The 26,280-nt window shown below is 34.2% G+C and overlaps 1 protein-coding gene across 8 annotated transcripts in view; it reads left to right on the forward strand.

Annotated features, from left to right (window-relative positions):
• LOC148650471 (teneurin-2-like) overlaps window positions 1-26,280 on the forward strand; it is a 413,744-nt gene that overhangs the window by 49,076 nt on the left and 338,388 nt on the right. For 7 of the 8 annotated variants that reach the window (XM_088604296.1, XM_088604299.1, XM_088604298.1 and 4 more), the window contains exon 2: window positions 6,497-6,634. The exons of the other annotated variant lie outside the window; for it this stretch is intronic. The gene's annotated coding sequence lies outside the window, so the exon portion shown is untranslated. The remainder of the gene's footprint in view (window positions 1-6,496; window positions 6,635-26,280) is intronic. 8 annotated transcript variants of the gene reach the window in all.

The following is a 26,280-nucleotide window of genomic DNA, read 5'->3' on the forward strand; positions in this document are numbered from 1 at the left end:
ATTTTTTTGCTGGTAATAATGTTAGATATTCTATGCTGTAACAAAAGATACAGAAAATCTCAGATAAGATAGTAAAAGAAGAATCAAGAAGACATGAACTGCTTCTTTAAACAGCATGTTATGAAGTGTAAATCTAACGTATTTGTTTCTATTTGAATTTATCTTTAAAGCCTACTGAGGTGCCAAATATAACTGCATATTTGTGTTCATAACTGTTCAGAAATCTGCAATAAAGTATACTGTACATTGATGATAAATAAACCAAACATTTCTGTGAACTCACATAGTTTTTTAAAATGAAAACTAAAACAAAAAAACCCCAATATAATCCACATTAGTCTACAGAAATAATTGAAATGTACAAATGTAGCATTGAAGGAGGAAAATATGTCAGCTAAATGACATTGGAGTGAATTTGAATCTGTAGAGTGAAAAAAAACAACGTCCTCTGATGATGAAAATCTAAATGTCATGTTTTTTTGTGTATGTTCCATCTGCCTCTGCATTTTATAGTTTTCCTTTCACCATCTTTGTTTTTCTGGAAGAACAATCCCTTCCCAGCTATTTGATCCTGAGCGGTATGTCATTATCATACAGAATCTGCCTGTTCCTGTGTGTAGTCAAAGGTGCTGTCCTTTTCATGTAGATTGCCTGGAAAATTTGACCAACACGTACTGTAGCTGACTGCATGTTGGGACCACCCCATCCCAGCCACTTGCTCCTTTGGAGATGTTGTACATTAACCGTGAAGCTTTTATCTGTAATGCCCTCAAGCATCCTGTGGTTATTTACTAATAATTCAGACATTGCATTCATAATCAGCACCCTCCTCCAGTTTTGATAATCCCAGTATTTGTAGTCTGCTGCTAATCCCAGCCTGCTGGTTTGGATATCTCGTCTCAGCAATGGCATTTAACAGCTGCAGAAAAGGAAAAATGAAAACTAACATTTTGTTTTATCTGTTGCTTTTGAGGCTTATATATTATAATATTATATAGGTACATAATAGCACCTTTTACTTTCTTATGCTTAATTTTTATTAAACATTCTTCTGTATGGATTTAAAAAATCTGGACAGATCCAATGATTCTACCAATCAAGAACTCAGTAAACATTTAAAGATGGATATACTGTACAGTATATGTGTTTTCCAGCAGTGCTTCATGGTGTTTTTGTTATTTTTTCTCATTTGATCATTTTGAAGTCAATCAAAAATTTACAAAACCTAAAACACTATTCCATTTTAGGACAGATAAAGGACAACGTTTGAAAGCTGCATGTTTTAATATGGAGCTTATCCAAGAAAGAATTAACCATTATCCGTCTGATAGACTGCTTTGTGGGTGTCAAAGACTGCTTCTTGTAGAACCAGTCACTGGTGTGGTAACTAGGGGAACAGCTCAGTCCTTCCTTATTAATGAGAATCTGGAAGAAGAATGTTATCTGAGAGCAATAAGATTGTGAAAAGAAGATATTTTAAATCACCTACAAAACTAATTTTGAAACAATTATAATTGCAATTAGATACCATCCAAACTAAATTGTAAATTATCTGAAATTGCCAAAAGTCATTTTTATGGATGACTTAATGATGAATGGTTGAATATATTTATATATGCTACAAAATGTGATTTGCTATTTTCAACCTTTTTCTAAATTGTTCATACAGTATGTAAAGTGAAGTAGGGAGAGGGCTGTGAAAAATCTTTATTGCTTGCAGAAGGAAAATATTACACTCGCTATTTTTACTTCTCAAGTAAAAAGTGTCACAATGAGAATGCCTCTTAAAAATGCATTTGAGTGTTTTACTCAGAAATTCTTTGGTATTTTGTTCATACCATCATTTTGAATTTTTTCTCTGTTTTTTCTACAACAATGTTATATGTTGTGTTTTTATGCTTTGTATAGGTGTAAAATTTTAATTTAAATAATATTTTAGACCTATACTGTATCTGTCTTTCAGCCATCTCTTCCTGAATCATCTTAAGTATCTCATAGTCCTTCGTCATTCACTTGGAATTGATAGATTGATACTGTACGTCGATCATTCTCTTTTGTGCTTTCATCATTGTGACAGACTGATTGTCTCCATACTCTATGTCTCCATAACTTATCCTTTCTTAACTCCATACTCTTCTTAAGTCCTTGTCTAGATTCCAATTTTGCTTTCCCATATCAGGAATCGCCCTAGTATTTTTTTGTGTAGGTTCTCAAAGTTTTCACTCAGTGCTTATCCAGGCTCCCTGCACTTTGAGATTCTTGCCCTTGTTCACAGCATTGTATCCCTCCATCCCCTTCTATCTGAAAATCCATTATCACTCCCTATACTTCTCTTGTCCTTCCAGCATCTTTTATTGGATCCCTGCCAGTGCTTTGCCATACTCTTACCATCATATTCTCTCATTTGATGCCTGTGGCAGATCCAGCTACTGTATTGGCAAACATAATGAATCTTTGACCAACTCATAACTCGTCTATTCAGAATGCGCCTGTACTTCTTAGGATCTCCCTGTCTTGCATCTTATAAATGCTTATTACCAGCTCAGCACATCCACTACAGAAGATCAGATCCCAAGCACTTTTTTATTGAAAGCTTTGTTCTGCTATATGGGTTTTCTTTTAGCAAATTATGTTGTAATCTTGCCCCTCATTAGTTGTGGGGATCAATATCATGCTTGACTGTGCACCATACTGCTTTAGATTTATACTTAATTCTTCATTGTTTTGTAGTCCATATTAATTACTATTGTACTGTGCAACTTTTGTTTACAGCTCCCTGTGACTTTATAGTGTTCCATCTTATTATATGAAATAAATAGTGTAATTGGAAAGCCAGGTTCCATTGGGAGTTGTAAGAAGATACAAAGTTAAATAAAATATCCCTAATGTTACTAGAAGTTGTGGCTTTAAAAAGGATTTTACATAGGTAAATGTTTGGTACTCGGATTATATATGCTTCAACCTTCATCATCGATTAGTATTACATATATCTGTGCAACTTACAAACAGATCAATGTTATTTTCTCGTTTTTTATAGGAAAGTTCACCTTTTTAAAACATTTCAACCTAAATATTTAGCTAAGTGTTTTGTTTATAAATGTGACAGGACTATTTACTGTACATTTCCATGCACATTTCTTTTCTGCCCCTCTTTTGTATGAAAAGGTTGATTATTTGCATTATCAAAATTTTGTTATCTATAAATTCCTTCTGCAGTCTGTTTTTGGTGTACAATTGTGTAGGTGCAAGCGGATGACCACTGCTGCCGTAGAAATCATATCTTTAAAGTCCAACAGAGGAGCAAAATCTAAAGATTTCCATTAGTATTCCTCTCCATGTATGTTCATTTAATTAATAAAGAACTTACAGTACATTCATTTCTTCATTTAATTGGTTGTTTTATGTGAACACAATATAGTCTTATTTCGTATTACAACCTTATATACAGTAAATGTTCTATAAGTGGTTGACTGTTTTGGGCAAAATCTGACTGTTGTGTAAGGCAAATTTCCAAATGAAACCATAAATAAAAAGTCACAAGTCAAATCCCAAATCATAAGTGTCTTGCTTTAGCACATTATAGAAAGATCATATACAGTCAACCCCTACAACTTAAGAAAGTTCATCATGAATCTGTCTTCATATAATAATGTGGTTTGTAATTACTTCCATGTTCTGAATGTTGGATAATTCAATATGATAGAGAAAACACTTAATATTCTAGGTAATTATTGCAAACATTATTGCTAACAACAATGAAATACTGTAAATAAGAAGAATGAAGTCTCCCAATAGATTGATCTGTCTAGAGCGCTGAATGACCTGCAACCTGGAGGTTGCTGCTCTGAAATTCACATGTGACATTAAGCACCCTGTCACAGTAAATTAATCTCTAATTTTGAGGTCTGGTACAGTAGTGAGATACTGTATGCTGTACAGTATCTTGTTTGGTATGGAGCCGTAGCTTGTGTTTCTGTCATCAGTGTTAAAGTTATTAGAAGAGCTGCAGCTGAGCACAGTTTGTTATTCAATCATAGCTATTTATTGGATACTAAAATTATTTATTGCAAAATAAAAGTTAAGGTGGAAAAAAGAGGATGCCTTAATGATTCAAATACCTGTATAATAAAAAATGTGTGTGTTTGTGACATCTTCATATGAAGAGCAATGTCAAGTTAATTAACAACTGAAACCATTGGAGATTTAAAATATCCATAAAAAGGCAAGTGACTTTCATCTTTCATGTACGAAGCAAACGTCAGAAAGCTCCTTCAGAGTACTTTTAAAACCTCAGAAAATCTGTGCAACCTTCTACATCTCATTCACTTGTCATACTGAGTGTCTGTGCAGCCAGGGAAAATTGATTAAGACCAGCACATTGGGCTATTCCTGTTCTTGCTAAGGTTCAGAATTCCATGGCGCAAAAGTAATACTTGTGAACTAGCGTGGATAGTTTCTGAAGCATTTTATCCCCAGGTTGTCTTATACACCAATGATTGCATCCTGCTTTCACACTGTTAAAGTGATGCATAACACACTAGCATTGTGTGTTGATACAAGCATCGCTGATGCCTCCCTCTGTGAGCCCCCATACAGTGTTCCTCTCATGAGTACAAATACCTTTGAGCCCTGTGGTTCAATTTCCATTGTGTAAATACATTCAGGAGATGGTTCTGTTGTTCTCTTTGCACTGGGTACAGGCTCTCACAGTATGAAGAATGAAAAAAGAAGTTAGATGCCTTTGGATTCTATGGTAAAAGGGCATTTTTATTTTAAAATAAAACAAGCATTTCTTTATAATTTTGTGATGCATTCACAAATATTTTTATATATAAAAATACATTTTTTCTCGGATAACTTCTTTTCGTAGTTTCCTTGGGTCTAAAAATATCTCTCAGAAGAAAACTGATTGGCATAGCTTTTCTTTTAATTTATACTGTGTAAAAGTATTAGCTAATTAGAAGCCAAAATTTGATCTTAGAGTTTATTTCTCATTGTGTGATCCCAAGATAAAATGAGCAGAGAATGAGATGTTGTTTAAAACTCTAAAACTGCTACATCCTTGATGTACAGTAAGACAAATTGTGGTTTGGCATCTGCCAGTGTGAGGCCACTGTAGGCCTAAGAGAAGTCAGTTGGGAGATGTTAATTCCTTCTTTCTCTTGTGCCTGAAGAAGGTGTTCCAAAATATGCAGTGTGTTCTACGAGTACCGTTACCATTGGCTTGCCCTTTCACCACTTGTCCTTCAGTGTCAAGGATGTGATCAAGCTGATAAAATGGAGCCATGCGTTACTGCAAAATCTGGTCTTGCTTTTGCTGGCTCATAAGGTTACCAGTCATGTACAGAAGGTTACACAGGCAATGATAGTGTATTTCTGCCCACACTCTATGACACTGCCTCCTCAAAATCTGTCAGCCTTCTGCATACAATGTGGTGTGAAAACCTGGTTGCAAGGCCTCTGCCTGCACACTCACATCTACCCTTTCCTTCAAGGCCAAATACATTTCGATTTGGTGTTGAACAGGGTAGTGTTCTTCTGTACTAGAGGCTGTTACCTTTTTACAAGCCTGGTTGTGTAAATAATTTGTACGAGATTTGCCAACACATTGAACAGGGAGACTGAAGTCCTGTGGTATGTACAGATTTGAAGGTCTCTTTTCCCATGAAGAACTAATAGGATATGGATAGCTTCTGCATTAATGTTGCTCATCAGGTCTTCTGGAAGTCTGATATTCATCCTTTGACTTGTTCTTTTTATGGACACTTGATCTCCTTATAATCATTAGTGTTTGAAAAGGTATACCCTGTATTGATCAACAATCCATTAGGCGTTCAATATATAAAAGTATGTCAATGGTGATATGTAAAAGGAAAAAAAAAATGGAAAACTATTCAGTTTTTTATACAGACTAATTTTATAAGGTTTCATTTTTTCTCACTCTCTCAGGGTAGAGTTTAATTACTGTTTAAATGTTGTGAATCATTCAAAGAGCTGACTAACAGATGGAAATGTTTGTCACTTTTTGGCTTGCACATTTGTGTACATACTACAGGATAAATTAATTAAAGCAAGCTTTATCTGTGTTAAAACTTTTTGAATGTATTACATACAGTGGAAATTAAGACATGAACTTTGATTAGTCATTCTTACAGTAATTTGACTTTTCTTTTTCAGCTAATTTGACATCTGCTGACCTTTTAAAATAGAATCATTTAAACATTTGCAGTGACTTACTGTATTTTCTTTCCCACACTTATCCGTAGCTGTTTTGATTATTTCCATGTATTTTTAGGTGCAGGTTACAAAGGACTATAAAAAAAGAAACTAGACACTTTCAATTACGCTCTGGTGTATGTAATGGTTCGAGTGTAACCTGCCAACAGAACAGGTCAGGTGGAAAGGTGATTCAAACATATTGGTTCTTGACTGTTGGAAATGTCAAACAACAAGACTTGGAGTGGAAACATTTTTTTATTTATGTTTTCCCTTCTAGGATGTCTTTGTCGCCTATCTAAGCTGCTAAGGAGGATATAAACCTAACAGTCTTTTAGAGCAAACTAACAGAAGAAGAGTCAAGACAGCAAAGGAAGGACTTTTTGCTTGGGAAGATCTGATTTCAGTCACAAGATTGGTAAATATTTGCCTAAAGAAAAGCCAGTATTTCATAAATGTATTTTTGCCCCTACCTTTCTGATGTATTACCCGTAAGCTCATCAATGTGTGATGTGATGTTTCTGATAATAGTCCATGATAATTTAATTCAGTCTTGATGAACTTCTGTCTCTAGTGCTGATTCATGAGTAGTTAATTGTGTAAGTCTATTGAGAGGCATTATAAAAGCAGCAAATACTATTAAATGCTTATTTTAATGCTTTTAATATATTGTTCTGTGATAGAGGAATATACTAGTTATACTAATATGGATGGGAGGAGCAGTGGCACTATGTGGCTAAGGATCTGCGCCTGTGGCTGGAAGGTTGCTGGTTCAAATCCTATGGCCGGCAGAGGAATCCTCTACATGTTTGTATTGTAAGTGAATTCAGGGAGAAAGGGTTGTATTTGTATATTTGAGTTGAGATTTATTTTGTTTTACTACCTGCCAGGCAGTGCTTGAATTTATGGGATACTTTATCTGGTTGAGAGAAAGAGCTCTCATGATTCTGGATTCTGGATCAGTTTTAGAGAGCCTCTGTAGGGTTTTGATTATATACTGAAGAAACCAGCATTACTGCCTTAAAAGAGCTGTGTGTCTGTAAATTTGCAAAAAGGATGGTCCATCTTTGAGGGTTTCAAATCAAAACAGCATTGTACTATGGAAGCTCTAGACTCAGGGCCTTGGAGTGTAACAAAATGTAAATAGTAGAATTATGTGATTATATGTGAGTTTGTAACCGCATTGTGTTACAGTGCTTTGACATCACATTGATCCAGGAAATCAAAGAAACTGTAATATTCTTGATTGGTTTTCATTCCTGACTGGAGGAGAAATTTTCATCTGGCATTATAACTTAGCCTGGGATTATTTTTACATACCGTACATGCATCATTCCCTTTTATTACTGTACAACAATATGAATGTTAACTACTTGTGTGTATGTACCCTGTGATGGACTGAATTGTCATGGTGTAATCCCACCTTACACACTTTGCTTTTTGGATGGGCAGGAACATGTGGTTTTCCAATAACAGATCAGTCAAAGAATCAGAAGAATCAGAAGGAGGCATGATCTAATAATACAACGTTTTAAAACCAAATCAAAGTGTACAACATACACCTGGTTGAATTGACTTTTGTAGCTTCTTGATTTTGAAAATTGAGTGCTTTCATCTGTCTCCTTGGTTCCTTTTGTTCTCTCAAGTGTTTCTCCAAAGAAATGTTTGTTTAAAAAGACAGAAGAAAACAAAGATACTTCTGATGTCTATGAATAGAATGCTTTATAGAACAACGACTTAAAAACATTCACCATTTAGCATTTCAACAAAGCCTGAGACCAGAGAGCTTCCATCTGTTCTAAACCAATTCCATTACCTACTGCTGTTGCCCTATAAGTGGCTTCCTGATAATAGATGGATGGTGAGATAGTCCCCCTGTATTTATTACTGTACATGTATGTTAACTGCAGATAAAAACTAACCTTTTCTTCACTTGTTTTTTGTGAATGTGTTTCATATTCATGTCAATTTCTTTTTGCATCTCTGATGTCTGACCTTATTGCGTTGCATGACTATTATGTTTACTTTTACCTCAATTACCAAACGTAAAACAAAAGCATTAGAAAATCTGAGAATAATGTTATTCTGTCTCTAGTGTCTAATCACTAAAAAAAACTTTTTATTTTTTACTTACTTTCATTATGTTTTCCATGTGTCATGTGTGCCTGTGCTCTTTGTTACATCTTGGCTGACAATTCCTGCTGTCATCATATGATCAAACAACCAAGCACCAATATCCCTTGCAACAGTTTGCATACAGTATGACAGATGTAAGCAGGCATCAACCACATCAATAGGTACAGTAGGTTAAATAAAGGTTAAATAAAACTGTGGCCACTGAGGTCTAGGAGAACAACACTTCACTGCATAAAAGAATACTGTTTTAATTCTCCAAAAATGAAACTTTTTGACAAATGTTGCAGTTTTTATTAAGTAAAATCAAGCAAGGAAAGAGCAGTTTCTTTACATTTCTAATTGTGTGTGGCTGCGCTTGAAGTGGGCTGTGTGGCAGATACAAATCTTATTGCAGTTACAAGTTGGAATGGTGAAGAAATAAAATTACAAAAATTTTATTGACTTTCAGCTGCATGTCTTGTTGAAATACCTTTGTGTAGTAAACAGCTCCCTGCTGTGTTCTTGTTTCAGCAATTTGCTACAATTTGAAAATGAATAAGGCTTCTGGACTACTCCCAAAGGGTGGGGGATATGCCAAGTCAACAGAAACAATAGTATTTGTTAGAGCAAAGTATTATTTGTAATGAAAGGGAAGGTAAAATGTAGACCTGCTGGGACCTATGAAATAAAGAGGAAGAGACTGAAAGATGCTGAGTATATCTATACTCTATATTGTGTATATTGGTGTACTGAGTGTGAATGTCTATATATATAATGTTAATTACCCCTAACTGGCCGGTAGAAGTGCTGAGTGTAACATACCTAACTTTGACCGTTAAAAAATGTGCATGTACGAAACACTTATCAGTGTTACAAGAAACACTTTAGGTGTTTAAATTGTGCTATTTTTAAGAGCAAACAGTTGCTGTTTGGAATGGAAATGTAATTATTAATTAGCTCGGGGTTGTACACAACACTAAAAGCTGAACCATTTGTACAGACTTTTGTTTCTATCTCTTAACTTCTTCAGGACCCAGCATGTACAGTATATGTGCAGTAGCTAACAATGCAAAAATTAAATAAATATGGCAGACTTTTCAGAGAGACAAGCTTAAGCTCTTCAATTTTACAAGGAGTTAACCAAACAGAGGCCTGTACTTACATTTGTTGACATTGCCTTCCTCTAGGCCATGCTGTTTGATTATGCAGTGCTGAACAAAGCAGTGCTGAAAAACCCAGTCTATTGACAGAGGCAGTTTTAATATTTATGTTTCTTACAAATTTATGAGGAAGTGCACAGAAGAATGTTAATTGAAGGTGAATTCATATTATTAACCAAAAATGTAAATGCATTTTATGTGTATTTCAAATTGCGTGGTGTTCCTACGTACTGTACAGTACCAGCAAAGCTTGTAATTGCAGTTTTAATGTCTTCCTCAGCAGTTTCATTTGCACACTCTTGAATTCATATAAACATTCATCTGGGGAGAATGGATCGATTCTGTTAAATGTTGAACTGTCAGTTACTGAGCCTTCCTGCTGTGGATGGGAGCATGTACATATTGACAAGTTTCACCTTAGAAAATTCCTTTAATCTTGAGAAAGGTAGAATAGGTCAAAAGCTTGATTGGTTTCTCTGTAGCTCTTCTTAGATATATCAAGATCCACTGCAGACATCTAGTCAAAATAACTTTATGAAAATTTTAAAAAAGCCTGTAAAAATCCATAATTTTTATTTTAGATGGTTCCATTCCCCTGAACCATTTAGAATACATGGAATGTGAAAATTAAATATGCTGCAGGATATCTCAAAATTTCATTTTTTCTCTGTAGTCTTTGCTGCCATTTCTGATTAATACAACACAGGAAACACCTTATTAGTAACCTTTGACTGCCTTCCATCCACTGTGCTATAATGAGAGACGGTCTTATCAGATATTGATGGCGTTGTGATATTTAGGAAAAGAAAATCAACACTAGGTGGAATTAATTAATGAATTGTAGCTTGTTGCTACTAGAGTGAAATCAGGTTTTCTTATGCAGAGCATGAGGAATCGTGACTGTTGAAATGCTGAGTTGCTCTGTGGAGACCTGCCAATATAACTGTATGTTTACAGAAGATTATTATTGTTTCTATATATATAAATGTATGTGGGTGATTATTGTTATTTTCATTCTATAGTCTGATGTATGAATAAAAGTTGAGACAACAAGAGGGATAGAGATGAGGCAGGACAGGTACTCTTGTCTTGGTTTAAAGACAACATTTTCTTTAACATTTAATACTCTGTTTATAGATATATAATGAAAAGCATTCAAAATCCAACAACAATGTTGGAACCAGTAGCATTTATTGTGGTTTCAATGCTTGTCAGTTGATGTTGATTGAACTTTTTCCGATTCTGCAGTGACATGATAATGTTTTGAATTACCAGAGCCTTCAAATCTAAACAGAAGTAGGTGCCACCTGGTGTACCCGTTTTTATTAATCTTTTTTTTTTTCTGGGCCATACATTCTTCTGCTCATTAGCTTCTTCGTTGGTATTCCTTCATCTTCTTAATAACTTGACGATTGAACTGCACTTCAAAACATGACATTCACTACACTGGGCAAGCAGCCATTGAGAAGGATGTTCCCAAGATTTGTCTTCTGAACTTAGAATTCTTTTAAGTTTTATTTATTTTATAGTGAAGTGTTTGAAGTTAAGGATGATCTTCTGTTATTTCAGCATCAAAAGTTTTATCTGTAAGAGAAGGGACAAGTATTCCCGCATCCCCAGCACTGAGGATTTTTTCAGCTGTTATCAGTCTGTTTTATTTGTTAAACTATTTGCAAATAATCCCTTTGTGACTTGTTTTATGCTAACATTATCCACATTTGTTGGCATTTATACTAGGTATATTTAACTTTACAAGGACATGATAAAAGATTTTTGATTCAAGGTGAAATCGTTTTTTTTTTCCTTGGGAAATACAAATTACATGCAAAAGTCTTTTCTGTGTTTCACAAGGTGATCAAATGATTGCTAAAATATAGACTTTTGTTAATTGTACTGAAAAGAGAATGTGTGACAGAAAATAATGTGAGATGCCACATGGCAATATATTTATAAATGAGTGTCTGATGTGTATGTTTAAAAAGGCATTTCTGCATGCATATTATCATAGCAGCAGATGTGAGAAAAGTATTGAACACATGCTGTGAGCAGTGGAACAGCTGGCTGTAGTGGCTGTTCTATTTGATACATCAGGACTAACATGCCATAATGTTTTGGAAGATGAATCCTGTTCTGTTTCAGTTGAATTGAGTATCTCCAGGATAGCAGAGTATCGTATTACATCACGGTACCCATGCTGTTCAACGTTAGAAGTAGCCAGTAAATTAGCTCCTTCTAATTAAGTTAGACTGCTGGGCTGGTCACATGGAAACACACCATAAGGTGCTTCAGGAGTTGCACTAGATTATGTATTTATCTACACTGTGTGGGGTAAAGGCTAGCGAAATAAGTTTATATTTTAGTATAAATAAGTTTCTTGAATCAATGAAATATGGCGTTTAAGGGCTTTGTGATTCAGGTGTATCTCATGAATAGAGGATGTACTGAAGAAAAGAAGTGTTAATATCAGTTTGAGGTTAAGGGTGTGTGTTTTTTTCAGTTTTTTTATTTCATGTCTTATGAGGCTGTGCTATCAAAACTGTATGTGGATTATAATACATGCACATTAAGAACACTGAAATGTAAAAAAGATACAAAACATATTATGGGACAGCCCCTGTTTTGTTTTATCAACATTCTCACTAAGCGAGACACAGTTTAGCTGTCTCTTAACTCAGGTTATACTGTATCAATAGCTCATTTTTTCTGTTTTAAAAATGTAATGCACAATTGTACAAAAACCTGTACAAAACCATCAAGTCAGTATTAACATTTGCCATTTTACTATACTTCTGAATATTTTAAATATAATATTAGAAACCAAAGGACTTCAGGAAGAAATTGTTGCATTTAATGTATGTACTGTATACTGTATGTAATGGAAGAATAACATTTCTAAAGTTTAAGGATTTAGGTTATATCTTTACAGCAGTAAGCACTATGAAAATGTTTTTCCTGTGACTTCTTTATTGCTTTTTTTATTTCATTCAGAAATAAACAACACTTCTATACTAAGTTGAAATAAGCTTTGTCAATTGTCTATATTTAAGTCTACACAATTTCACAACTACAGTGGGTACAGTAGGCTGCTCAGGAATACTGATACATTATACACAAATGAATTACCATTTACTTCTTTTCATTAAGAGAAATGTAAATCTTTTTCTATTGGGCATGAAATAAGCATGAAACCTCCAGACCATTTTATTGCCAATGGACCTTAGCCATACCAAGGCTGTTGAGGTTTGTTTTTCAGTTATGGCATATTCAAGTCTTGAAGTAAATTATAAAAATAATTACAAACTGACGAATCTCTGTTTGGATCCAGTGGTATTGTATTGCGTTTTAGTTTTTTATTTATTAAATTTCCACAACAAAAAATAGATTTTCCATTTGGTTTCCCCAATTTGAAGTTAATTATCTTGCTCCTGTTCATTTATTCCTTTTTAATGATCAGGGCCCTTGGGAAAGACAGTCATCCATGAAATGGATTACCCAGGGGGCCGTGCAACACCCACCAGAGAGCCACATCAACACTGATTCATTTTCGCCGTGAGAAACAGCACGGGTGTCACACTGACCTCTGGAAACAGGCTTACAAGGATTTGAAGTTCACACTAATTCTTCAGCAGCCGCCAGTCTAATTCCTGATTATCTGCACTGAATTTCCGAAAGGCATGTGGGGACATCACTTACCAGTTAGGAAAAGCGCAACTGAAGGAGCTTTCAGGTTTACTTTCTGATGCCTGGGTCAATTCGTTTGGCCTGTACCTCAGTTTCCAAAAATAAACTGGCTTTGACCCACTTAATTATTTGTGGAAATCCCATTGACTCATCCGTTTAGTTCTTTAGGGAATTAATGAACAGAGCTATTGTTCCTTTAAATTGGATCTGATTAGGTGAATCATACAGTATACTGTATATTTTAAGGCTGTTTAATTACTTCCTGGAACTTTCAGAGTGTTTATTTTAAAGTTTTTAATACAAAGAGGTAGAGAAAAGAAGTACTCTTATCACAGTCCATTTAATTATAGCATTGCACCGTTTTTAAAACATTGATCACTGGACAATTGTAATAGTTTTATAAATTAAAATTCACTCATTTAATGTAACAATATCTGTTTCCTAGCTGTAGCCCTGTGGAGAATTGAAATCTATAGGTAGCTTTTGCTGTTGGGTGTCTAGTTTGGATAGGATTGATCTGAGGCTTCCTAGTCTGTGGATCTATTGCATATCTTCACTTGTAAAGCTATTCTTGTCATTTAAACACACCACGTCTATGTTTTTCTGATACAGAGATTGTAAAATGTGATGTTTCCATACATCCAGATTACATTTTGGTTGTAACATGAGAGTGAGGCTGGAAAAGGGAAGCTTGACAAGTCTCAAATAAAAATTAAAAATATTAAATGCACAAGGCATCAAAATTCAAATTTTGAATTTCATTATAAAGAATTTTACTCAATGGTTATCGGGAAATTAGGAGAAGTTTGCAGTACTGTGTATTTACACATGAGCATTACCATTTTATATGTGCTATCATTTCAGAAGTTTTATTTTCGCACTGAAATGGTTACTTGAAAAATTGCATTTCACAAATCTTTGTTTTCTTGATGAAACTGCTGTGTAAGTGGTAAGTTGAGATAAGCTTGTGAAGCAGACGGTTGGCAATATTGAGGAAAGATTTATTCTAAAGATAAACTGTTGCTTTCAATAACTTTTTTTTACTTTATTACTTACCTCAAGCCTATATTTCCATTAAACTGTGAAACACAAAAGGCTAGTGTAATAGGATGATATTTAGTAGTCTTTAAAAAATCTTGTTGTTTTTAAAACACAAAAACACGTGAAAGAATTTGCTGTGATATAGTATTATTTGGATGTGTACCATATTTGAGTATAAGGATTTTTTTCTGATTACTTGAAGTAGAAACAAGTGCTTAAATGAATAAGAAAAAATGGTGTTTAAATTAAATTCAAAGTTGTTTTCTTACTTTAATATTTCATTAATATACTCCCACACAAATGACCTTCACGAGGACATCCCAAAGCTCTATACTGGTGTTACACTTCAGTATAAGGATCTTGGGTAACTACAGGCAACAAAATCCTGCTGGTACCCAGGCCAGCATAGCCTAATCACTGGTCAGCTGTCCTCAGGCAGTGCAGATCAGGCCAAACTCTTGGCAGAGGCTTTTGCTCAATGGGAATGAATGGACACACAGACTCATGCTATTTAATGCAGTAAAAATATGTAGTGTTATAGTGTGATCCCACTAACTACTAAAAATATTGTTGATTTTATCATCTTTCACTGTGTTGTTCAATAAATGTTTATGTTGCTCATGATTTACAAATTGATTTTTTTCTTCCACTTCCAGCCAAGGAAGATTGTGATTTTTGTGCACATTTAGTGTAACTGGGGATGAATCAATGCAGTTGTACAGGTATTTGCGTACTGTATGTGTGCATTGGAACTGCCGAATTTCTCTCAACTTCTGTGAGGAGAGAAATTCAAAAGGTTTTGCTTGACATCATCCACCTTTTGCTTGGATAAATTAATGCATTATTTAAACAGATAAAAATATCATACTTTATTCTTTCTAAGATATGTTTTTTTTAATAAAATGTCATTGTCAAATGTCTAAGATAAAAGTATTGTAATGGCAATAAATCTAGCATACTTAATTAGCCTAAGGTTGTGTTTACACAGACTATGATTCTGTAGAGTTTACTTTAACAGTGCTACTGGACTTACAGAAATACACTAATTATGAATGTTTTTAAAGTGGTCTGATTGTATAATGTATTATAATAGTGAGTTTTAAGCTATGGATTCATTAAGTGCCCAACATTTCTCTAATTTTACTTTCACTCAGCAAACCCTTAAAAGAATTACAGTAAAATATGTATCTTTTATGAGAAAATAAAATGATAAAGAGTTTGTCCATACTGATGCATCATACTGTAAATGCCATAATAAATAAGTAATACATTTCAATCAGGGTTTCCTAGCGGTCTCACTTCAGCATTTACAATACATTTAAGTTTACATTTTGTATTGCCTCTTAGAATGTTGTCATAAAAGGAACTGATGTAATTGTCATGTCATTGAAAGTGTTTAACAATAAGTGGCCTTCAGCCATTGACAGCATTTTTATTGTAATCCTTTGATGAGTCTCTGAAAATTATCCACAAATAGAAATAATGTAAAGATGAATAATAATTATTTAAAATTACATTGATATTTGATTTAGCAATATCAAAATGTACAGTATGTTGTATTTTGTTGTATTGTGTAGCATGAGTAGATATTTTGCCTGAGCAGACCTGATTAACTTTTTTCACAAAATGCCAAGAAATGTGAAAATAGAAACCTTCTAAGGCAATTTATTAGAATCCCTGATAATGAATAAATGTCTTCAAACACGTATTTGTATAGGGGCAGTGTTATCAAATATAAGTTAGTGTGGTTCCATTGTTGAGAAAACTCATTAGAAATATAACTGTGAGGTTTATAGTTATTCATAAATTTGATCACAACACGTGTGGGATAAAGAATACAGTGTGTTGCCTGAGTTCCCTGTATGATGCCATTAACCCTGGTGAGTTAGAGTTTTGTTATTCTGTAGAGCTGGCTGCAAGCCTTCTTAGAGATTCACTCAAGCCCAAAATCACTACAGCTTTATAGCTCCTCTGTTTGAGATTTAATCCAATTGAACAAGGCCATGTGGATATCCCCTCAATACATTTCACACCATGACCTCAGGAAACCAATGTCTGCCAATAGATTTCAATCTTGAATATCCTGTTGTGATTTAATCCAGTCTGAATATGGCATGTCAGGTTCACGTAAAGATTATGAAAATTGACATGTATCTCCAGAGTTTGATTGTAAAATATGCAGAGGTGATAAATTAAACATGCTTAAAAAGAGTAGGAAAATACAGCCCCTTTTAGCCCCCTTTTTTAAGCTTGTTAAGGTCTTCCTAAAGTGCTATTAGAATTTTTTTTTTCTGAACTGAAATAAGTTTGTGTTGCTGCGAAAGATTTTGAGTCATGTCCATTTGCTCCCTAATGGAAACCACTTTATTTGTGCCAGAGACTTCAGGAAAAGTGCCTACAGAATGTATACACTACCATGTGTATCCAAGTTTAATGAGTTAGAATAAAGTTTTAGAATGTATTCATCGTTTGAGCTCTTGGTTCCAAGCTATGAATATTACTGACACTTGGATGCTTAAATAACATTATTTGGCATGTTTATTTGTATTTGCCTTATAACCAGATCTAAACTAAATTAAATTCACCTTCTTCGTGACCAATATATTTCACTACCAAATGAATTTAAATATTTTATACAGTGGACAGTAAACCTTTCAGAGCAAGATGATACACATTTATTACTTTTCTAACCCTTTTCTATCAGTATTTTCAATAATGTATGTTTATACATGGGCACTTGCATTAAAGCAGTTTTTAATCTGAATGTTACATTAAGATCAGTGATGTGCAACAGCCCATCAAACCACATATTAGGTAACACTGCTTAACCATTTCTTTCCAAGAAGATTCAAAATAAATAGTACATTTGTATTTTTTTGTATCAGTGCTTTGCCTTACTAATGGTAGCATATTTCGCAATATTTCCAGTGGTACTAATGGACCAACAAAAATTAAAGAAGCTGACATATTTTACACAAGTGCACACATATATACTGTACATGTACATAGGTTTCTATGTTGTACATAATTAAATCATTTGTTACAGTATGCTACAGATAAAAGTTCTTCAGCTGTGAAAAATGAAAATACTATATAATAATTAATTGGAGTGGAGAGTTGTCAGCATGCAAGCTACAAAGGTACAAGCAGAGGTTAATGCTATGCTGAAAAGTAGAAAAAAGAAAAAAAACATTTTATATTTTTTCTTTTTCCTTTTCAGTGTGAAATTAACTTCTGCTTGCTCCTAATAATAGTTGCATTTTTATAGTGCCTTTCATCCCAAAGGATATCAAAGTGCTTCACACATAACCCACTTTATTCACCACTAAAGTGTAGCACTCACCTGGGAGATGCATGCTAGCCATTATGTGACAGCTATCCCACTACAAAGCAGATCAAGTAGAGAAGTGAGAAATTGCTTCAGCAATTGAATTAAGGGGGAGCTTTAGGTAAGAACATACAAAAAGCTGCAATTGAGAAGAGGCAATTCAGCCCATTCTTGCTCATTTGATAGCGTAGTTGATAAGTAAACCTAAAATTTGAGGCACAGTTCAGGCCTCAACCAACTATTAGGAAACCATGTTTCAGATACCTTCAACTCTTTGTGTAAAAAAGTAGCTTCTATTACAGTATCCTTAAGAAATTCTCCTTAGTTTCTGTTGTGACTCCGCTTCCTTGTTTCACTGCTGAGTGTAAAATAGTCCTGTGTGTTGACCCTGTCTGTCCCCTTAGGATTTTATACACTTAGATAAAACCTCCTTTCAATTACCTTTGCTCCACATTGAAGAGATTTAGCTTCATTAACCTGTGCATATACTGTACTGTATTGCAATCCCTTCAGACCAGGAGCGATTCATATTGCTCGTCTTTGAACTAGTTTCACGGCAATAGTGACCTTGATAGCATAATAATAATATAATCTTTCTTTTATATAAAACCTTCAAAGGTGGCTTCTCAAAGCACTTAACATAATGACGACAACAATTAAAAAATACACAAGATACCAGTATATATATACAATGAAAATACATAATAAGAGGAAACAGTAGATGGGGGGTACTGAATGTGGTAGGAGCAAAGGGGTAAATATCAGAAGCAGTTAAGTAAAGGACTTTCTAAAGAAGGAGGTCCTGAGACTAGATTTGAAGGAAAGGTGACTCACTGATATCGCTAGGGAATAGAGTTCCAGAGCTTTGGGGCATAAGAGGAGAATGCCCTGTCACCCTGTGTAGATGGGCATCGGGGAACAGATAGGAGACCATAATTAGAAAAGCGAAGGTTGCGAGGTGGGGAGTAGGTCGATAATAGCTCAGACAGGTACTGAGGTGCCAAGCCATGCAGAGCCTTATAAGTGTGCGTGAGGATTTTGAAGTCAACACGAAAGCTACCAGGAAGCCAGTGCAAGGACTCTAGGATAGGAGTAATGTGATCACTTGGACTAGACCGGGTCAGGATTCTGCCTGCCTAACATCCCTGGATTTGAATTACACACTTTTTGTTGTATGTTAAATTATTCTGTATGCTTATTTTATTGCATGGAAGAATATACTGTATATAAATACCCACAAACTTTGCATGTGTTCAAGACATCTTGCAGACCAGAATCACCAGTGCAGTATGAAAAGTGTACATTCCTTCTGCCTGCTTTGATCACTTTGCACTTGTCTGCCCAATCCATGGTTTAATTAGCATCCTTTTAATTATGGAAAGGTCATTAAGAGTAATTAATTTCTTAGTTGCCTCACCACTAATTTTGTGTCCTGAGTAAATTCCAACATGTTTTCTAAATAAAATGAATAATTATATAATTTAATAATAAAATATTTGATCCCTGCTGCACACCACTGCTTGGGTCTGCTAAGTTAAATGTTATGTACATATTGTTTGTTAACCAGTTTTGATCCATGTGTATACATTACTTTGCAATCTATGGCTTTTGATTTAAGAATTAACCTTTTATGAGAACATTTGTCTAATCAAAAGCTTTTCTGAAACTATAATGTCATATTCTTTAGTGGTAAAAACTGTCCTTGTTGCCTTTTTTCACCAAATTAACAATGACCTTCATTATATTTTGCATAGGTCAGCATTTTTAATATAAAAGGAAAGCGAAAACTTTACGGATCTATACATTTAACTCTAATTATTAGAAGTTTGATTACATCTGCCTGTCTGTCTGCTTCAAGTAAAAGTTTGCTCCTGAGGATGGAAAAAAAGTAACTTGTATAGAAATTCCTTCTTGGCCCCTATTGATGACCAAAAACCAATCCCAAGAGCAACGTTATGTTTTATTTAAAATGGAAGGAAACAGAACTAAAAACAATTAGAAAATAATCAACAAACACTGCTCTGCTGACAATCTACTGTACTGTCCTAAATTGTGACACCAGTGTGTGTCCCACTAGAAAACACCTTTTAAGTAAACCACGTTATTCACGTCCAGAGCAAAATTTAGCCAGGAAAATTGGAATTAATATTATAGCCCTTGAGAAACAATTTAATACAACCTGGTGTTTGTTTAAAGCAATAGATAATTAAGAAGTAAACCCTTTTCAAGATAAAGTAGCACATTTGATTAAAACAGTAACATATAGAGATAATTTCTATTATCTGGAGCAGAACAGAGTTGCTTAGGCCTATTAACTTTATCCCACTGGAACTCACACTGATCTTCATATGACATTCCTTTCAAAACTAAAATCAAAATAAATAAACCTCTGACTGGTTTATTCATTGGCTGCTGCTGCACAGGAAACTAATTACCGCATGTTTGCGGTTTTCTTCTGCAATGTGGTGTCATTGTCCCCACCAGTCACAAAGTTATGGCTTTGGTTCTAAATCCTTTGTGGTGAAGATTAAACAGCTCTAAGGTCTGCTGAATGTGGATTTTGGGATTAGTTTAATATACAGTGGCATTTGTTGCAGTTCATTGTGAATGTGTGAGATTGTCTTGCCTAGCTGTCAAAAGCCTTACCACATTTGCATTTTGAGAGCTCAAGTAAGAGGAAACAGGCAAGTAACTAAACACTTCAGCTGCTCCTGTCTCTTTACCTGTTTATTTACACCAAATCCTGGGAGCAGGATGGCAGCAGAGAAAATAATGATTTGCCTCATGCAAATAATGTGTTATAATTAATAATGCTCTAGAATATTAATCAACATTTTTTTAAGTACATTGTATAATTAAATAATTTGCTCTTCTCTAATTTAATACATGTATAAATTAACTAACGGTTTAGGAGCTTCTACTTGTTTATTTTTTCTTTTATCATTTATTTTCTACTTATTTATTTATCATCACTTGATTTCATAAGACAAATTACATTCCTCACAGTTGAATTGAAGCCTACAGATAACTTTAATTTCAAATCTGCTAGCTTTTTATGGTGTTCTGTTTAATTTGGTGTTGGTAATTCCGTTTTCCATAACTATAACTGGAAAATGGATGTTTTATTTTTTTCACTTTTCTCTTAGATTGAAACAATAAGAGAAAATAATGTACTAATAAAAATATAAACCATACTGTGTATATAGAACTTCATATTCTGTGTCCTGGAAGTACTTATTTGGCTGTATACTCATTTCTAGCTGAACATCAGCTGTTCACAGCTGAAAAAAAGACATTAACTCTCCCTTGTGCCTGTCATTTGACATGATTAATTGTGGATGTATTGAATATCACCCAGTAATTAAAACAAATTGTCAAAAACTGTTATCTTGCTCATCTTACCTTTTTTGTAGCCTTTTTATGGAAAGAGATCAGCACTTAAGATCTTCACCTGCAATTTATTAAGGAACCAAAGAAATAAAAGCAGAACATGGCAGTTGAAACACAAATCATACTTACAGTACAATTGTAATAGGAATGATTCAGTATTTATCTTTGAGAAAACTTAATTCTCTTTTATTGGTAGAAGATTGGATGCATTTGAGTAGTTACACTTGCAACTACACCTGTATATTATCAATTCGACCCTTTTATTCATTCTGCATAGTACTAATGAAGTATGTTATCCCTGTTGCACAGAGTGATACTGTAGCTCTATTTATGCTTATGGAATGTTCAAGCGACATTATTCATACTTCCTTTTGAATGATCTTTTTACTCAAACACTTTTGCATGTTGTCTTGCTTTTTGGAGTTTTGCGTGCATGAAGCTCTGTGTCTTTACTTTCATTTTTCTTCTGAGGTACTTTTAGCAACTATACTGGCACATGGGAAATAATTAGTGGCTGGCTGTGATGGGTTATTTATCATATAAAGTGGACACCTGGTTTTTAATTGTATGCTGCACTGTACTGAGTCTGAATAGAAGTAACATGAGGGCAATGCAAGCAGCAGCTGAAAAAAGTACATTCATAACAACATACTGATTAAACATGTTCTTTTTTATTTAAACAAAAGTAGACAATCATTTATTTGGAAGATATCTCTGCTGACAGTACTTTGATAAAACGAACACCTGGTGATAATCTAATCAGTAGTTGTCCTGTCCTTGCACAGAATGAAGAAGATGCTTTTGTACAATCATACCTATGGCCAAGCTGTTTCTGTTCTCACTGAACTGATGATATTTTATTACTTTGGTTTTTTTTCTCATTAGCAAAGTCTGTTCAGTTTTATTTATAAACATTACTTCAAAACCCCTAGTGATGTTTTGCAGTTTCACACTCCTAATTATAAATATACAAATAATAATTTTTGCTGTTTGCCATTAAAGCAACAATATGCTTCCTGCTAAGTGTTTTTGTAATGCCAGTACGTTGTCAAATGTTACTTTTAAAATATGTACAAGAGCTATATTTTTTTTCTCTTAAAGCTTTCAAATAAATGCCAGTAAAAATCCAGTACAGATATAATTTTCTTAAATCTGCAAGTTTTTCTTTTTGGCTTACAGTGTTCATAACTCAGTTTAGAATTCTACAGCTACAGCTTCAGATTCCCAGATATAAAAGTTACAAAACATTTTTACAGTTGGTCGAAGTGTTGTGGTGTCAAAATGTTAATTATCTCATTTATGTTACCAGCATTGTTTCTCTGTATTCATGCAAATACCCTACCAGTGAGTTATCAAACATGCAACTTTTAAAGAAGTGAGAGCAGTGCAGAAATTATGCTTTTAAGGTATTTAAGATTTTTTTTCCCATTAAAGATTTACAGTAGCCGAACTAATTCTTAGAATGCACAACTGCAGTTATTTGTGAAACTTAAGAATTACAGAATTACAATTCATGTCAGACACTCTACATTGTAAGACTCTTTACAAAGTACACTATTTTTAATACTTGTGAGACTTTAGCTGTTGTTGTGATTGTTTATTTTTATAAGTGACTTCCAAATATAGTTGTCTCAACTTGCTCATTAGCTGACTCAGGTAACGAGGTACTTCGAACAGGCAATTGAAAATAACAAGGCTCATGCTGTTCTGTAACCAAAGCATTCTATTCTCCCAACTCCCACAAAGGATATAATATAAAATTGTAATGAACTAATGAGTATAAAAAAATCCAGAAAGATTTATAAGATAAGATGAAATAACAGTTTCTTACTTAAAGCTTCATGTTGAACTTTCAATCCTGTGTAGGGCATTAGAATTTCAAATTCTGTTTTTAATGTCATTTTTAAGTAACACCTTTGTTAATATTAAATCTTAAGTATTCATAGATTTTTTTCCATAAATATCCTTTTTTATCTAAATTTGAAACTAATAAATATTAAAACAACAGCAGAAATGAAATCTGTTAAATACTGCCCTGTACTGTATAACAGCTTTCTCTTGTTACAGACTTCTCTGTTGATCCTTCCATTTTTGTGAATGTATCCACCTTCTGTTCAGCACTACAGCTCACATTATCATAAACTTCCAGATGGTGCAGCTCATACTAATGGCCACCTCACTATCTACGCACTGAAAAATCTTGTTGAATTGGCTTAGCCTAGGTCATCTTACTCATATTGATGGCTCCTCAGGCCACCACACATCTGAGTTCAAAACAGCTTGCTGGAAGTCTGCGATGGTTTCTCATCTCCCTTGAAGAATTTTGCGTAAATCATAAATAAACAAAATAAAACAATGTAGACTGTGTGCCTTTCATTAAAGATAATGTGGAGCTCTGCCAGTCATCTGTGATGTTTTCAGCCTTATCGGCTTGTGCCCAAAGGCAAAATACATAAAAAATACATTTTTCCCACAATAACTTGGAAATGTAGGTGTTTTGCATGTTTTAATACAAACTGCTCTGACAGATCAACTCAGGAGTAATTTCTTTTGTCATATTAATGAGTGATGTTCATAAAAAATCAGATGCACGAGTCTGGAATATATATTTTTCAGCAGTGCTATCAGAAACAGAAACATTCCTTTTATAAAGCCAGCATTTAGCCAGAATAATATTTTTAATTTCTGTGAATGGCTTTGAAAAAGCATGTTTTTGTCCAGTCTTGAAAATATAAAGCATAATGTATTTTATATTGATGATTTATGTTATTTTCAGTTAAATCATTTACTGTTTGTGTGTTTTAAACAGGAAAATGTTAGGCCCTATCTCAAAAGACAAATTTTCTCTAGACGTGATATATACGTACAGTATGTATATTCTATTTGCAGTAAGCCCAATATACCAGGCTGTCCACTGCTGTTGAGCTTGAGCTTGAGAAGTTAATTTTGTGCATCTAAAAAAATAAACGCATTCTGCAAGGTATGGTTTGTCATTGACCATTTGACTGAATGTCTACAAATGTCTTATGTCTTAAATGTCTTATTGTATGTTATGCTTTTTTTAAATTGCAGTGATCATAGTGTAATTAGAATAATACATTAGCAATACTTTAATCATTCCGTCATCATGTTGTGTATGTATATACAGTTCCCATTTTTTCACTTTCATAGGGAATAAATGCTAGATATCACCTGATATACATATCAATTAAATATAATAACTGTACGTGAGTATTACTTCAGTTTAGAGGTTTCCCAAAAACATTCTTAGTCCTTAGCAGTGATTTAGCAGTTGTTTTTCTCCATAAGCAGAGTAAGGTACACTCCTTGATTTAACACCTGACATATTGAAATATACTGAAATATATTGTTACTTTGTGGAGAATTGTAACATAATAATAGAAGAAAGATGGAAATACTGTACATATATATATATAACCTACAAAAGTGCAGCTCAGTATTTTGCAGCAGCAATGAATAGCCTATAATTTATCTCTTCAGTCCAGTTATGGATTGCCTTGAGATACCTGCTTCACAAGACTGTAAGGCTGGCTGGCTTATTGATCTCATGCCACTAGTCTGTCTACTTGCACATAGTGTTTCGTTCCTCTAGCCCAAGGGAACTAACTTCTCTTAGTGTGCTAATAATAAATTAAATAGCTGGGAGAAATGGCCTGTTTCTTCTATAGCTGAGAGAATATTGATTCTAGTTTTCAACTGTCCTAGATCCAAAAAAACGAATCTGCCATCCAGTCCTCATTGAGCCATGTTCAATATCAAGATGTACTCAATATTCGGTTAGAGGAGATAATTGATGGTTCATGGAGTCATTTTGTCATGATGTAAAACCTGAAGTGCTGTTTTGACCAATTTCATATGTCGTGCCAGTGTTTCACATTATCACATTGCTACTGTTGTTAAGACGGATACAGAGAAGGCAATTCAAATATAACACATGATCAGGTGATTATAACAGAGGATTGCTCACCTGCTTGTTAAAAGGATGGCTGCATTTTTTCATATTTCAGAAAAGAGCCTGTTGAGTGTGGGCTCTCATCTCACTGAACTACTTTTCATTTTCAGCAGAGAACTGTTCGTGTTAGAGAAAGGTTTTTGCAGCTGAGCAGAACTCTATCCTGTAACTCGCAGCTGTTTCAGATAATAATGTCTCTGGCTATTGTGAAGAGATAGATGAGGAAAAGGCTTTGCAGATTCGCAGCTCAGAGAACAAAATTCAGATCCAGTGTGTGGCTACTGAATGCTTGACTGCACTCAAAATGCTTCGGAAGTTATCTGTCAGCATGAGAGCTACGTTTCATTAAGGCTGAACTTTATCAGTTATTTGTCTTTAAAATGAGACGTATTATGGCTGTTATTTTATTGCCTTTAGAAACTGAGATTGAGGAAGTGTTTGTGAATTAGTTACTTAAGAATGTATAGCATATTTTCATGAACAATTACGTTTCTGAAAGTTTCTTATAGAGTGTGTGTAAAGGAATTCTAATTGAGATGTGCTTTGACTTTGTTAAAAAAAAGCTGGCATGGAGTAACATGAATAATAATTAACTTGTTTCAGAAATATGCTACCGTTGACTGCATACTGTATCTGGTTTACAAAACATTTTTTTCTTATGGTGTATAAAAATATTCTAAGACTTAATTTGCTTTGCTTTTTCGTTAGAAAATCTATACAAAATACACAACCCCTAGCATTTTATGGTGTTTTTACCACAAAGTGCTTTACATATTATAAAGGACCATTTCTTCCTGCAGTGAATTGCAATACAAACCTGGGTAAAGTGCAGCAGCCATTATGCTGGTGAAAAAATTAAAATTTGCTCGACTGTTTGAATGTGGAATGGGGAAAGGGAGAATATTTGAGAGACTGGATTACAAACCCAGAGTGGAGTAGCAGGACACAATGATAAACACCCCTACTCTTTCAAAAACAAAATAGTGCCATGGATTCTATAATGACCAATTAGTCAGGACCTCGGTTTAAAGTATCAGGTGAAGAACTGGCATTTCCTATACCATGATGTCTCCCTTCATCTTATTGTAGCATTGTGTTTTTGGAGGAAGTATGGCCCATTGAGCAAACTGCCACCTTCGTCAACACATTCTCCATTTCTACAGCAGCCAATGTGTGTTTCTTATTTGGTTGATCTCCTATTCCAGTACTAACTAGACTAACCTATTCTAGACTAACTAGAATTTTGTTTAGCTCAGAAAATCTGATGGAATCTGAGTTCAGAAATCTAGCATCAAAGTATCTGTAAAAGTATCAAAGTAATCAATTAATTGATCAGAATTCTATGGTGGCCTTGTTTCTTTCTAAGAGAAGTATGA

This window comes from Lepisosteus platostomus, chromosome 13 (assembly GCF_059453375.1).
Source record: "Lepisosteus platostomus isolate fLepPlt1 chromosome 13, fLepPlt1.hap1, whole genome shotgun sequence".
Taxonomy (NCBI): Eukaryota; Metazoa; Chordata; class Actinopteri; order Semionotiformes; family Lepisosteidae; genus Lepisosteus; species Lepisosteus platostomus.